Source organism: Macaca thibetana, chromosome 7 (genome assembly GCF_024542745.1).
Source record: "Macaca thibetana thibetana isolate TM-01 chromosome 7, ASM2454274v1, whole genome shotgun sequence".
Classification (NCBI taxonomy): Eukaryota; Metazoa; Chordata; class Mammalia; order Primates; family Cercopithecidae; genus Macaca; species Macaca thibetana.
This window is the reverse complement of record NC_065584.1, coordinates 72350090-72362477: the sequence shown is the minus strand read 5'-3', so window position 1 is coordinate 72362477 and position 12388 is coordinate 72350090. Positions and strand designations below refer to the sequence as shown.

The following is a 12388-nucleotide window of genomic DNA, read 5'->3' as shown; positions in this document are numbered from 1 at the left end:
TGAGATTTAGACAAATTGTCTTTAAAGTGATTGTGCTAATTTACACTCTTTTTTTTTTTTTTTTTTTTTTTTGAGACGGAGTCTCGCTCTGTCACCCAGGCTGGAGTGCAGTGGCCGGATCTCAGCTCACTGCAAGCTCCGCCTCCGGGGTTTATGCCATTCTCCTGCCTCAGCCTCCGGAGTAGCTGGGACTACAGGCGCCCGCCACCTCGCCCGGCTATTTTTTTGTATTTTTTAGTAGAGACGGGGTTTCACCATGTTAGCCAGGATGGTTTCGATCTCCTGACCTCGTGATCCGCCCGTCTCGGCCTCCCAAAGTGCTGGGACTACAGGCTTGAGCCACCGCGCCCGGCCTACACTCTTTTTTTTAAAAAAAACTTCAGTAATGTTTTTGTTACTTTAATACATTGAATATTAATTTATTAAGCTGAAGTAACATCTTATCTGTCCATACAGGCAGCGCTTGAAACATTTTATTTTATTTTATTATTATTTTTTTAAGATGAAGTCTCACTCTGTTGCCCAAGCTGGAGTGCAGTGGTGCAATCTCAGCTCACTGCAGCTCCGCCTCCCGGGCTCACGCCATTCTTCTGCCTCAGCCTACCGAGTAGCTGGGACTACAGGCGCCCGCCACCTCGCCCGGCTAATTTTTTTCTATTTTTAGTAGAGACGGGTGTGTTAGCCAGGATGGTCTGGATCTCCTGACCTTGTAATTCGCCCACCTCGGCCTCCCAAAGTGCTGGGATTACAGGCGTAAGCCACTGCGCCCGGCCAATTTACACTCTTAAATATAATTTCTGTCTATAGATTTTAACTTTTTAAAAAAGTGGTGGGGAAATGGCGGCTTCAGGAGAGAGAGGGACTTTGGGCAGCGGAGGCAGCACGGAGGAAGCATTTATGACCTTCTAGTGAGGAATAAAGACAGCATATAGCATAGAGGATATTCATTCCAACTAGCATTCCAATTCTAACAGTCACACCAAGGATGTTTTCCTGGGACTGCCTGGGGCTTGTTCTCCCTGGCATTATCTTCAGGTGAAACAAATAGAGAAGGAAGACTTGGTTCTAACATCCAAAAATCAGACGGAAAGACTGACTAGTCCTAGTTCCTCTTACTTCAATTTGAACCCATTTGAGGTTCTTCAGATAGATCCTGAAGTTACAGATGAAGAAATAAAAAAGAGGTTTCGGCAGTTATCCATCTTGGTGAAATAAAAAAGAAGAAATAAAAAAGAGGTTTCGGCAGTTATCCATCTTGGTGCATGCTGACAAAAATCAAGATGATGCTGACAGAGCACAAAAGGCTTTTGAAGCTGTGGACAAAGCTTACAAGTTGCTACCGGATCAGGAGCAAAAGAAGAGGGCCCTGGATGTAATTCAGGCAGGAAAAGAATACGTGGAACACACTGTGAAAGAGCGAGAAAAACAATTAAAGAAGGAAGGAAAACCTACGATTGTAGAGGAGGGTGATCCTGAGCTGTTCAAACAAGCTGTATATAAACAGACAATGAAACTCTTTGCTCAGCTGGAAATTAAAAGCAAAGAGAGAGAAGCCAAAGAGATGCATGAAGGAAACGACAAAGGGAAGAAGAGATTGAAGCTCAAGAAAAAGCCAAACGAGAAAGAGAGTGGCAGAAGAACTTTGAGGAAAGTCGAGATGGTGGTGTGGACAGCTGGCGAAACTTCCAAGCCAATACAAAGGGGAAGAAAGAGAAGAAAAATCGCACCTTCCTAAGACCACCGAAAGGAAAAATGGAGCAGCGTGAGTGAGTACCCGGGGGTCCCAGGCGCAGAACCTTCCCCCTGCTATCTCCCTTCCTGCTTTGAAGGACTCATTCTTTCTTCCCCTGCCACCTCTACATAGAGTAGTATTTGCTTTTTAGTCCATTTCGTTTTCAATACAATTTAATATCGATTGGAGTAATTCTTTTGTACATTGAAATGAGGGGATTGGTTTAAAAGAAGACCTTCCCCTCTCCCTGCCCCTAGAACAACCAGGATTGGAAGGTGCCACCATTGGTGCTGCCTTCTCTTCCCACAGCCTGTAACTCAACGTTTTGTACTTCACTGAATTGTGCTGGTTAGAAACTTCGTGAATAGTTTGTGGAAATCATCCAATTAAACATATTGCTTAAAATGGTGTTGCTGTGACTTCAGAGACAGGCCTGGAAGGGGCATTTTGGAAGCCCCTTGGCTTCAGTTGCTCGCTTCTGGGTGTGCTCCCTTCGAAGGCCCAGATAAGACAGGGAACACCTGTGGGCACACAGAGCAGGCACCTGATGCCCTGATGCTCTGTGGTGTTCGGCATGTGCCTCCGTCTACTGACCAATCAGCATGGCATGAGGCCCCCGCCACCCAAACCTTTCACTTTCCAAAGAGCTAGCCGTCTTCCACCCAGTACCACGGTGTCCTAGCCTGTCTGTATTTGTTAGTGGTAATATTCTTTACGTATAATAAATTTTTATAACCACCCCCCAAAAAAGTGGTAACTATTATCATAGAGAAGCTTTACTTTTTGTTGTTTTTAAATAATTTCAGCTTTTATTTTAGATTCAGGGAGTGCATGTGCAGGTTTGTTACATGCATACATTGCTTGATGTTGAGGTGTGGAGTACAAATGATCTTGTCACCCTGGATAGTGAGTATAGTAGCCAGTAGGTAGTTTTTCAATTCTTGCCCCATTCCCTCCTGCTGGTCTAGTAGTCCCCATATCTATTGTTTCCATCTTCATTTCCATGAGTTCCTAATGTTTAACTCCCACTTATAAGTGAGAACATGCTATATTTGGTTTTCTGTTCCTGCGTTGATTTGGAGAAGATTTACTTTTTTTTTTTTTGAGATGGAGTCTCGCTCTGTCACCAGGCTAGAGTGCAGGGGTTTAATCTTGGCTCACTGTAACCTCTACCTCCAGGGTTCAAGTGATTCTCTTGACTCAGCCTCCCAAGTAGCTGGGACTACAGGTGCCTGCCGCCACGCCTGGCTAATTTTTGTATTTTTAGTAGAGACAGGGTTTCACCATGTTGGCCAGGATGGTCTAGATGTCTTGACCTCATGATCCACCCGCCTCAGCCTCCCAAAGTGCTGGAATTACTGGTGTGAGCCACCACACCCGGCAGAATCTTTACATTTTAATGTAGTTTAATTTAATACATGTGTTTTGTTTTATGCCTTTCATCTTGTTTGTGTCCAGATGTCACAGAGAATCTTCTAAATTGTCTTCTAATTACTTTAAATTTTAATTTTTCCCAGTTAGGTCTTTAAACATCTAAAAATTAATCCAAGTATAGTAGTGCTTTTTTCTGACCCAGCATTGCTAAAGAGACAGGGCTTTTGACAACTTTAAAGAACCTGGATGGTCTCCTAAAAGATAAATTCAAACAGTGTCATTTTAGGCGCAGATTTGTTGTTGGGGGCGCGGTGTAAGGGTGGTGATGGGTAATATGTGCATGGTAACAACAACAACAACACAATTCAAGCCTCTTGCCGTGTGGCCTGTTGTCCCAGTTACTCGGTGTGGGGTGGGAGGGTGGGGGCTGAGGCAGGAGGATTGCTTAAGGCCAGGAGTTTGAGCCTTGGAATAACTCCTGGGCATAATTCGGCCTGGGCAACATGAGACCCTTTCTCCTAAACCAAAACAATCAAACATCCAACAGGTTTACCATAATGAAAAACAGATTTATTTTAAGATTAATAGGAGAGAAGTTGGTACTGTGTTTTCTACAGTTTTTTTTTTTTTTATTTATAGTGTTGGGGATTTTGTGACTTTTTATTGATTGACTGATTCAGATAGGCTTTGTCACCCAGACTGGAGTGCAGTGGCTCAATCATGGCTTAATGCAGCCTTAACCTCACTTTTTGTAGAAACTGGGTTTCACTATGTTACCCAGGTTGGTCTTGAACTCCTGGGCTCAAGTGATCCACTTGCCTTGGCCTCCCAAAGTACTGGAATTACAGGCGTGAGCTACCGAACCTGGCCCCTTGTGACCTTCTCTATTTTATTGCATCACAGATGCCATTACATATAGGTCCCATTCAACACGCAGGCTATTAAAATTGCACTATTTGAAAATACATTGCTTGCAGATGTGGGATTCTTAGTACAAATTCCAAGAAAATAGGGCTTTGGGGGTAATTTGTAGTTTACTGGGAAAGAGCCTTCCAGCATTTTCAGCCGATCCCAGACGACTCCCCATTCTAGTCTTGTGGCTGGAACAATGCCGAGCACATAGTAAGTGCTTTGTAAGTGTTGATTCACTGATAGATTATAGAAGGTGCTGAACTATAGATTATAGAAGGTACTGAACTACCCAAACTTTTGACTTTGACATCTACCTAGAAGTGCTTGTCCTGCAGAGGAAAGCTGAGATCCTGGCATTAACTTATACTGTAGAGCAACAATTTATCAAGTCTGCCCACCTGCTATTTTAAGTATTTAAAAATTGCAACAAACATGGTGCTTTGGAATGATTTATTAATGTACAATTTGTGCATTAATATTGTTAGACATAGATTTTAGTTCGATATACTTTGCATTAAGTTTAGTTCAAAGAGTATTTTTGTGAACTTACTGTGTGCTTCACTGACCTCTGAGGGCACAATGATGAGTGTAACGCAATCTCTGCTTTAACTTAATCAGGATGATGCTCCCTCTGTGTATGATAAATATGGAAAACAAGGCCTATCCAATCTTAGTCCATATTTGTCTGGCAAAATTCTTACCTTAGATTTTAAAAAACCCCACAAAGTCTTTAATCATATGTCTAACCCCAAAACAGTATTCCCGTAGGCTTTACAGAATTGGGTAAAGGATTCAACAATAAGGGAAGCAATGTTTCAGAGGGCAGAGTGAGGTGCATGTTGGTTTATGGAACATGAAGGAAATAGTAGGAAGCAGTTATTAGTCTAACTACACCATTCCACATACAAAGCCTGGAAGGAGTCTCCCTGACTAGGGAGTGGTGTCGCAGGGCTCCCCCATCTACTGGTAAGTTAATTGTGCTTGTGAAGGGTGTCTATTGCCTTCTTTCTTCTCTAGTGTGCACCAGCACCCTTCCATCCACCACTCAATTCTCCTGTACTTTTGTTTTGCTTTGCCTGGCTCAATTCAGGGCTTTGCAATATAATGTCTAGAGGTTTAGTTTTGTCACTGTAGAATCAAATGAGCCTACAGGTTATTTGGTTTTAATTATCATTCACTGAAACAATCAATGTACAGGATTTAGTCATTCAAATGGTTACTGGAGGGACATTTAGGTAATTGCAACTGTTGAATGTTCTCTCTTCTGCTAATTGTTTTTATTGAACAAGATTTATATCTAGGTATTAAAGAGAAGTTGTTGTAGCTGTGATTATCACAGGCCAACATTTTGGAAGGAAGTGGTGGGAAGGAGATCTGGGCCCTAATCTTGGCCCTGCTTTTCACTGTTTTTTTTAAAAAAATTTTATTTCTTTGAGACGAAGTCTCACTCTGTTGCCCATGCTGGAGTGCAGTGGTGCGATCTTGGTTCACTGTAACCTCCGCCTCCCGGGTTCAAGTGATTCTCCTGCCTCAGCCTCCTGAGTAGCTGGGATTACAGGTGCCCACCACCACACCTGGCTAATTTTTTTTTTTTTTTAATTTTTAGTAGAGATAGGGTTTCCCCATGTTGGCCAGGCTGGTCTCAAACTCCTGACTTCAAGTGATCCGCTCGCCTCGGTCTCCCAAAGTGCTGAAATTACAGGTGTGAGCCACCACCCCCGGCCTTCACTCTTTTATAAATGCCTCACTTCTACGTTTTCAAAATGTCATGTCAGTATACAGTCTAGTGTCTGTCCTCACAAACATGTACATTTGGCCATGTCCCTGTGCTTAGTTGCCATAACAGACACTTTTAAGATTGTATAAAATAATATGCACTGCCCTAAATGGAATTTTCTGAGTGTAGTATTTTGATTGGCTTTTCAATTTCTTATGTAAGCACCTAAGGTTACCATTCTATTTAGTACTCCTCAGGATGAAAAATATTTTGTCTTCCCACCTGGTTTCAGCGAATGAGGCCTGCAAATTTAACTGACTAAAGACAGATTAACAGGAAAAAAGGTATGATTTTTATTGATATTAATACTTTTAAATGCATGGAAGCTTCACAGAGATGATGTGAAAACTCAAAGACGTGCTCAGAACCTGAATTTTTTTTTTTTTTTTTTTGAGATGGAGTTTCACTCTGTCGCCCAGGCTGGAGTGCAGTGGCACAGTCTCAGCTCACTGCAGCCTCTGCCTCCCAGTTTCACGTGATTCTCCTGTCTCAGTCTCCTGAGTAGCTTGGACTACAGGCATGTGCCACCGTGCCCCACTAATTTTTGTATTTATTGTTTAGTAGCATCGGGGTTTCGCCATGTCGGCCAGGCTGGTCTTGAACTCCTGACTTCAAGTAATCCATCCGCCTCAGCCTCCCATAGTGCTGGGTTACAGGTGTGAGCCACTGCACCTGGCCAGAACCTGGAGTTTGTATACCCTTCTTGACAAAAAAAGATGGGTTTGGGCTTCAAGGGACAAATATTGTGGGAAGTGACTAGGAAATATATGGAGGAAACTAATGGAAGATAAGGGTTATTTTAGTAGGGCTTGTTTTTGAGGAGTCATCTTGGTGTAACATCTCTGGTAATGAGTCATTCTCATTTTCCTGGCATAGAGGGGTACCTTCCTCAAAGGAAAATGTATGCTCTGTTTTTAGGCAGATAAAGGGAGGGCAGATAACTTTTCCTGCATCAGTTACCTTCAGCTCAAAATAATCCTTATGCCAAAGTGGCATATTTTGAGCTGGCATATCCTGATCTCTTTCAGTACCGTCTCCCCATTTTTAGAAAGAAAGAAATGGAAGTATAGAAAGATGAAAGGATTTGGATCTATTCACATGGCAAATTAGTGGTTTAGCTGGGACCAGAATCCCAATCTTCTGATCATGAGTCTTATAATTAATTACTTTTATTGTCTGAAGGTCAGGACCCAGCAGATGCTTTGGTTGGCAACAGAAGCATAATTCAGGGTACACAGACTTTAGTAACCAATATCTCCTAGACAAATGAGTGTTTACATTTTCAGTCTCAATGAAGGTTAAATTTTAGCACCTAACTACATTGAAGAAGGGTTTGTACATGTTCTCCTTTTTCTTTATTAAGGAAGTGTACACACAAAAAAAACCTTTACAATCCCATGATTCTGAAATAATGCAATTTCCACTGAAATAGTTATTTTGAGTTATCTTTGAAAGGAATTTTTTACTGGTTCAGTTATTTGTTCTCAGATAATTAGACCTCTTTCTCTACTTTTCAAGTCATTTAGTATCTTTTTTTCTGGATATGAAAGTTCTAAGTGCTCTGTTTATTAAAATTTCAAACATTACAGATATATACAACATGGTTATTAATAATATACTGTGTCTATCACCCTCAGAGATAATCACTACCATTATACCATTTCTCTCTAGGTTTTTTTCTATGTACATACTAAAAAATATGGTTTTTTTCCACACAAAAATGGGATCATGTTATTCATACTGTTTTTTAAAAATTGAAGTAAAATCTATACAACATAAAATTTATCATTTTAGCCATTTTAAACTGTACAGTTCAGCGGCTTTTAGTAGAGCCACAATGTTATGCAGCCAATTACCACTATTTAATTCCAGAATATTTTTGTCACCCCGTAAACACCACCATACCCTATTCATACAGCTTTGCATCTTACTTTCTTATTTAATGCATCCTTCTATGTTAAGCTATGTCACATTCTATTTCATAGCTCTATGATATTTCATTATAAGCACCATAGTTATTTAAACAACTGCAATTAATTGACAGTTGACAGTTTTTGGCTTATTCTGTTTTTTTTTTTTTTTTTTTTTTTTTTAGAGATAGGGTTTGTCCATGTCGCCCATGTCACCCAGGCTGGTCTTGACTCAAGGAATCCACTTGCCTTGTCCTCCCAAAGTGCTGGGATTACAGGTGTGAGCCACTGTGCTTGGCCTATTCTAGGTTTTTAAAATATTATAAACAGGCTGGGTGCAGGGGCTCACGCCTGTAATCTTAACACTTTGGGAGGCTGAGGCGAGTGGATCACCTGAGGTCAGGGGTTCAAGACCAGCCTGGCCAACATGGTGAAACCCTGTCTCTACTAAAAATACAAAAATTAGCCAGGTGTGGTAGCAGGTGTCTGTAATCTCAGCTACTTAGGAGGTTGAGTCAGGAGAACTGCTTGAACCCAAGAGGTGGAGGTTGCAGTGAGCTGAAACTGCGCTACTGCACTCCAGCCTGGGTGACAGAGTGAGACTCTGTCTCAAAAATAAATAAATAAATAAATAAAAATAAATAAATAAGCAATCTATACTAAATGTCGAACATTTGCACACTTTTGTGAGATAAATTATTAGAAATAAAAATGTTGAGTCAAAGGGCATGAGCATTAAAAATACAATAAAAATTGTTATGTTTCTCTCCAAAAAAGTTGTACTAATTAATAATCCCAGCGAGGGTATTTCCCCATTCGTGTTTTCCACTCCTCTTGTCAACCCTGACTATTATACATTAAAAAATTTTTTCCAATCTGATAGTCAGAAATAATTACATTATTGTTTTAACTTTTGATTAATTATAAGGGAGGTTGAACATCTCTTAACGTTTCTAGCAATCTGTATGATGTGTGACTTACCTGTTCATGCTCTTTGCCCATAGTTCTACTGAGTTGTTTTCTTTTTCTTATTGATTTTTAGTTAATAAGAAATGTTTGTTTTGGAAGACTTTTTTAGTTCTCATTTTAAATCAACTTTATTCTTCCCTGCGCAGAAACGAATTTTCTTTGAGTCATTCTGTGTTAAGAGCTTCCAGGCCATTTAGCTAATGAAACCTTTTCCTGCTGAAGAGGGCTTGGCCTGTGATGATCAAAAGGATACTAACACCCTATTTCCCTTTCCTTTAGAACTACCATCCTCCTTTTCTCTCACATTAATTGCTTTGTGTTTTCCCTGCTTGATGCATTTGACCTTAGGTTTTTCATGTAGTCCTTCCTTACTAATATCCAGCTTTTTTGTTTGTTTGTTTGTCTTTTTTTTTTTTTGAGACAGAGTCTCTCTCTGTCACCCAGGCTGGAGTGCAGTGGCATAATCTCGGCTCACTGCAACCTCTACTTCCTGGGTTCAAGCAATTCTCCAGCCTCAGCCTCCTGAGTAGCTGGGACTACAGGCACACACCACCGCATCTGGCTAACTTTTGTATTTTTAGTAGAGACAGTGTTTCACTGTGTTGGCCAGGCTGATCTCGAACTCCTGACCTCAGGTGATCCACCCACCTCGGCCTCCCAAAGTGCTGGGATTACTGCTGTGAACCACTGCGCCAGGCCCTATCCAGCTGTATTATATCAGAAGAAAATGAATTCCTTTGGAATTTGGAAACATTGTATAAGGAAACCCCATTGCATTAGTACTCCTTTCAAGATTTGTCCAATTTTATTCTCAACCAGAGAGTATTCTCTGATTCAAAGTTTATTTTTGACCAGGTGCAATGGCTTACACCTGTAATTCCAGCACTTTGGGAGGCTGAGGCAGGCAGATCACCTGGGTCAGGAGTTTGAGACCAGCCTGGCTGACATGGCAAAATCCTGTCTCTACCAAAAACACAAAAATTAGCCAGGCATGGTGGTGCGCACCTGTAGTCCCAGCTACTCTGGAGGCTGAAGCATGAGACTCACTTGAACCTGGGAGGCAGAGGTTGCAGTGAGTTGAGATCGCACCACTGCTCTCCAGCCTGGGCAACAGAGTGAGACCCTATCTCAAAAAAAAAAAAAAAAGTTTATTCTTTGGAGTCCACCTGTTCTAAATGCTTTTTGGACTCAGAGTGAAGCCCTCACCTCAAAGCCAATGACAGCCATTAATTCTTTGTCAGTGTCAGAATGCTTACCTAAATTCCGGGTTAGCTGGTCATATGTGATTTTCCTGAGCTGCCTATAGTGGAAACCCTTTTCTACTTCTTTTTTTTTTTTTTGAGACAGGATCTCGCTGTGTCACTGAGGCTGAGGTGCAGTGGAGCTATCTCAGTTCAATTACAGGCGTGAACCACTGTGCCCAGCCTCTCCTCTTTTTTTTTTTTTTATAAATTATTTATTTATTTGTTTGTTTGTTTATTTAATTTAGTAGAGACAGGGTCTTGCTATGTTACCCAGGCTGGTTTCAAACTCCTGGCCTCAAGGGATTCTCCTGCCTCAGCCTCCCAAAGTGCCAGGACTATAGGCATGAGCCACCAGGCTTGGCCCCTCCTCTCCTTCCTAATTCAAAGGACTATCCCGGGTTTCTGTGTGCTATCAGGTAATGCTTTGCCCCAGAAGCAGCAGCAGTGACCTCTGGGGCTAGATTGAATTATTAATGAAGCCCTGTGGGATCCTTTTCAAAAGAAGTGCTGGTATAAATGGGAGGTGTGTTCTATATGGGTCTCAGGGGAGCTGAAAACAAACCAAGGATGAAAAAAATGCTGCCACAGCTGCTACCACCTGTGAGTAATGTGAGGGTGAAGTGTTGACAACACACAGATTCCCCAGAGGAAGCTTGGGGTTGACAGAGTCACAATACTGCCATGCTTTTATTCACCGTCTTAGCATTGATTTTCAAATTACACATTCACTTAAAGCTTAACCTGACCACTCGGGTGTGGGATTGGGTGGCTATGCAAGGCCCACAGCAGCTTTATTTTCTCCACTACCAAGCATCAGTGTGAGAACAAAGCAGGCATTCTAGGTCCTTTTCAGTTACCAGGTGGCCAACGAACTTCATTCAGAGATGAGGCAAGCCAGTAAGGATTTTCCCTTCCATGCCTTTGACAATGTATAGAATGAAGTTTTGTTCTGTTTTCAAGAGAAAAAGCACAATATTACTCAGCACCTTTCTGTACTAGCTTCCACTTCCAAAGGGAGAGACCAAGTACGCACTTAGTTGCTTCTTTCATATGGCTATAGTTATGCCACTGGTACCTCAGAAACATTAGCGCCCACCTTTATGGCTTCCTGAATGTTGCTAAGGTCTTTAACTGGCATCATCAATTTCTTAGGGTCTTACATTTTATCATATAACTACCTTTTCCTCAATTATATACATTACACATATTGCTGGTAGAAAAATCTGGAAAAGTATAAAAGAATGAAAAGCAACTGCATTCTTCTTATCAGAGTAAACCACTATTATTATCTTGATATATATCCTTCCATATTGTATATACATATATAGTTGATTCTCATTATCTTGGTAGTCAAGCTCTATAAAGGCATTGGGGACAATGAATTAGCAAATAGCCATTGTTCCTAGGGGAAGTATAGAGTTAGGTTCCTGTGAGCCTCTGGTCATAACATTTTCATCAACTGATCAATACATAACCTTGATCATTATGTTTAAAGACACTAATATATATTGTTGATTCATTAACATTGAACTTAAGTCTAACAGCACTATCACTCATTCCTGAATGAAACTTCTCTTAACACAGGTATTTTCTCTGTAAAGCACATCGCAGACTCTTTAACTGAGAAACACTAGACAGTACTTCAGCACTATGCTTGGGGGTATTGTATTTATTTATTTTTTGAGGCAGGGTCTCACTGTCACCCACGCTGGAGTGCAGTGGCATGATCACAGCTCACTGCAGCCTCAACCTCCTGGCTCAAGAGAGTCTCCCACTTCAGCCTCCCATGTAGCTACTACAGGGATGCACTACCATATCTGGCTAATTTTTCTTTTTTTTTTTTTTTTTTTTTAGTAGAGACGAGGTCTCACTATGTTGCCCAGGCTGGTCTCAAACTCCTGAGCTCAAGCAATCCTCTGGCCTTGGCCTCCCAAAATATTGGGATTATAGGTGTGAACCACTGTGCCTGGCTGGCTTTTTTTTTTTTCTTTTGAGACAGAGTCTCACTCTGTTGCCGAGGCTGGAGTGCAGTGGTGTGATCTCGGCTCACTGCAACCTCGACCTCCTAGGTTCAAGTGATTCTCATGCCTCAGCCTCCTGAGAAGCTGAGATTACAAGTGTGCACCCCACACCTTGCTAATTTTTGTATCTTTAGTAGAGATGGGTTTCACCATGTTGGCCAGGCTGGTCTCGTCCTCCTGGCCTCAGGTGATCCACCTGCTTTGGCCTCCCAAAGCGCTGGGGTTTACAGGCATGAGCCACTGTGCCTAGCCCTGGCCAGCATTTTAAACAGTGACATAATCCACAAAAAGCACAAAACTGTGAAATACGTGGCACTAAATAAACCATGAAAAGGAGTATTTATTTATGCTATAAGAGCTGAAACAAGAAGGTAGAGTATCGCCTTGTTTGGCCTCAGCTGGGAATGGGCACATCAGGTGATGCAAAATTTTTGGCACTCTATGCAAGT

General features: G+C 41.5%; 1 protein-coding gene and 1 pseudogene across 1 annotated transcript in view; one reads left to right on the top strand and one right to left on the bottom strand.

Moving 5' to 3' along the window:
* The window catches only part of NFKBIA (NFKB inhibitor alpha), a 327260-nt gene that overhangs the window by 28268 nt on the left and 286604 nt on the right, over positions 1–12388 (bottom strand). The window lies entirely within an intron of this gene.
* On the top strand, positions 838–1770 carry LOC126959175 (dnaJ homolog subfamily C member 8-like; annotated as a pseudogene).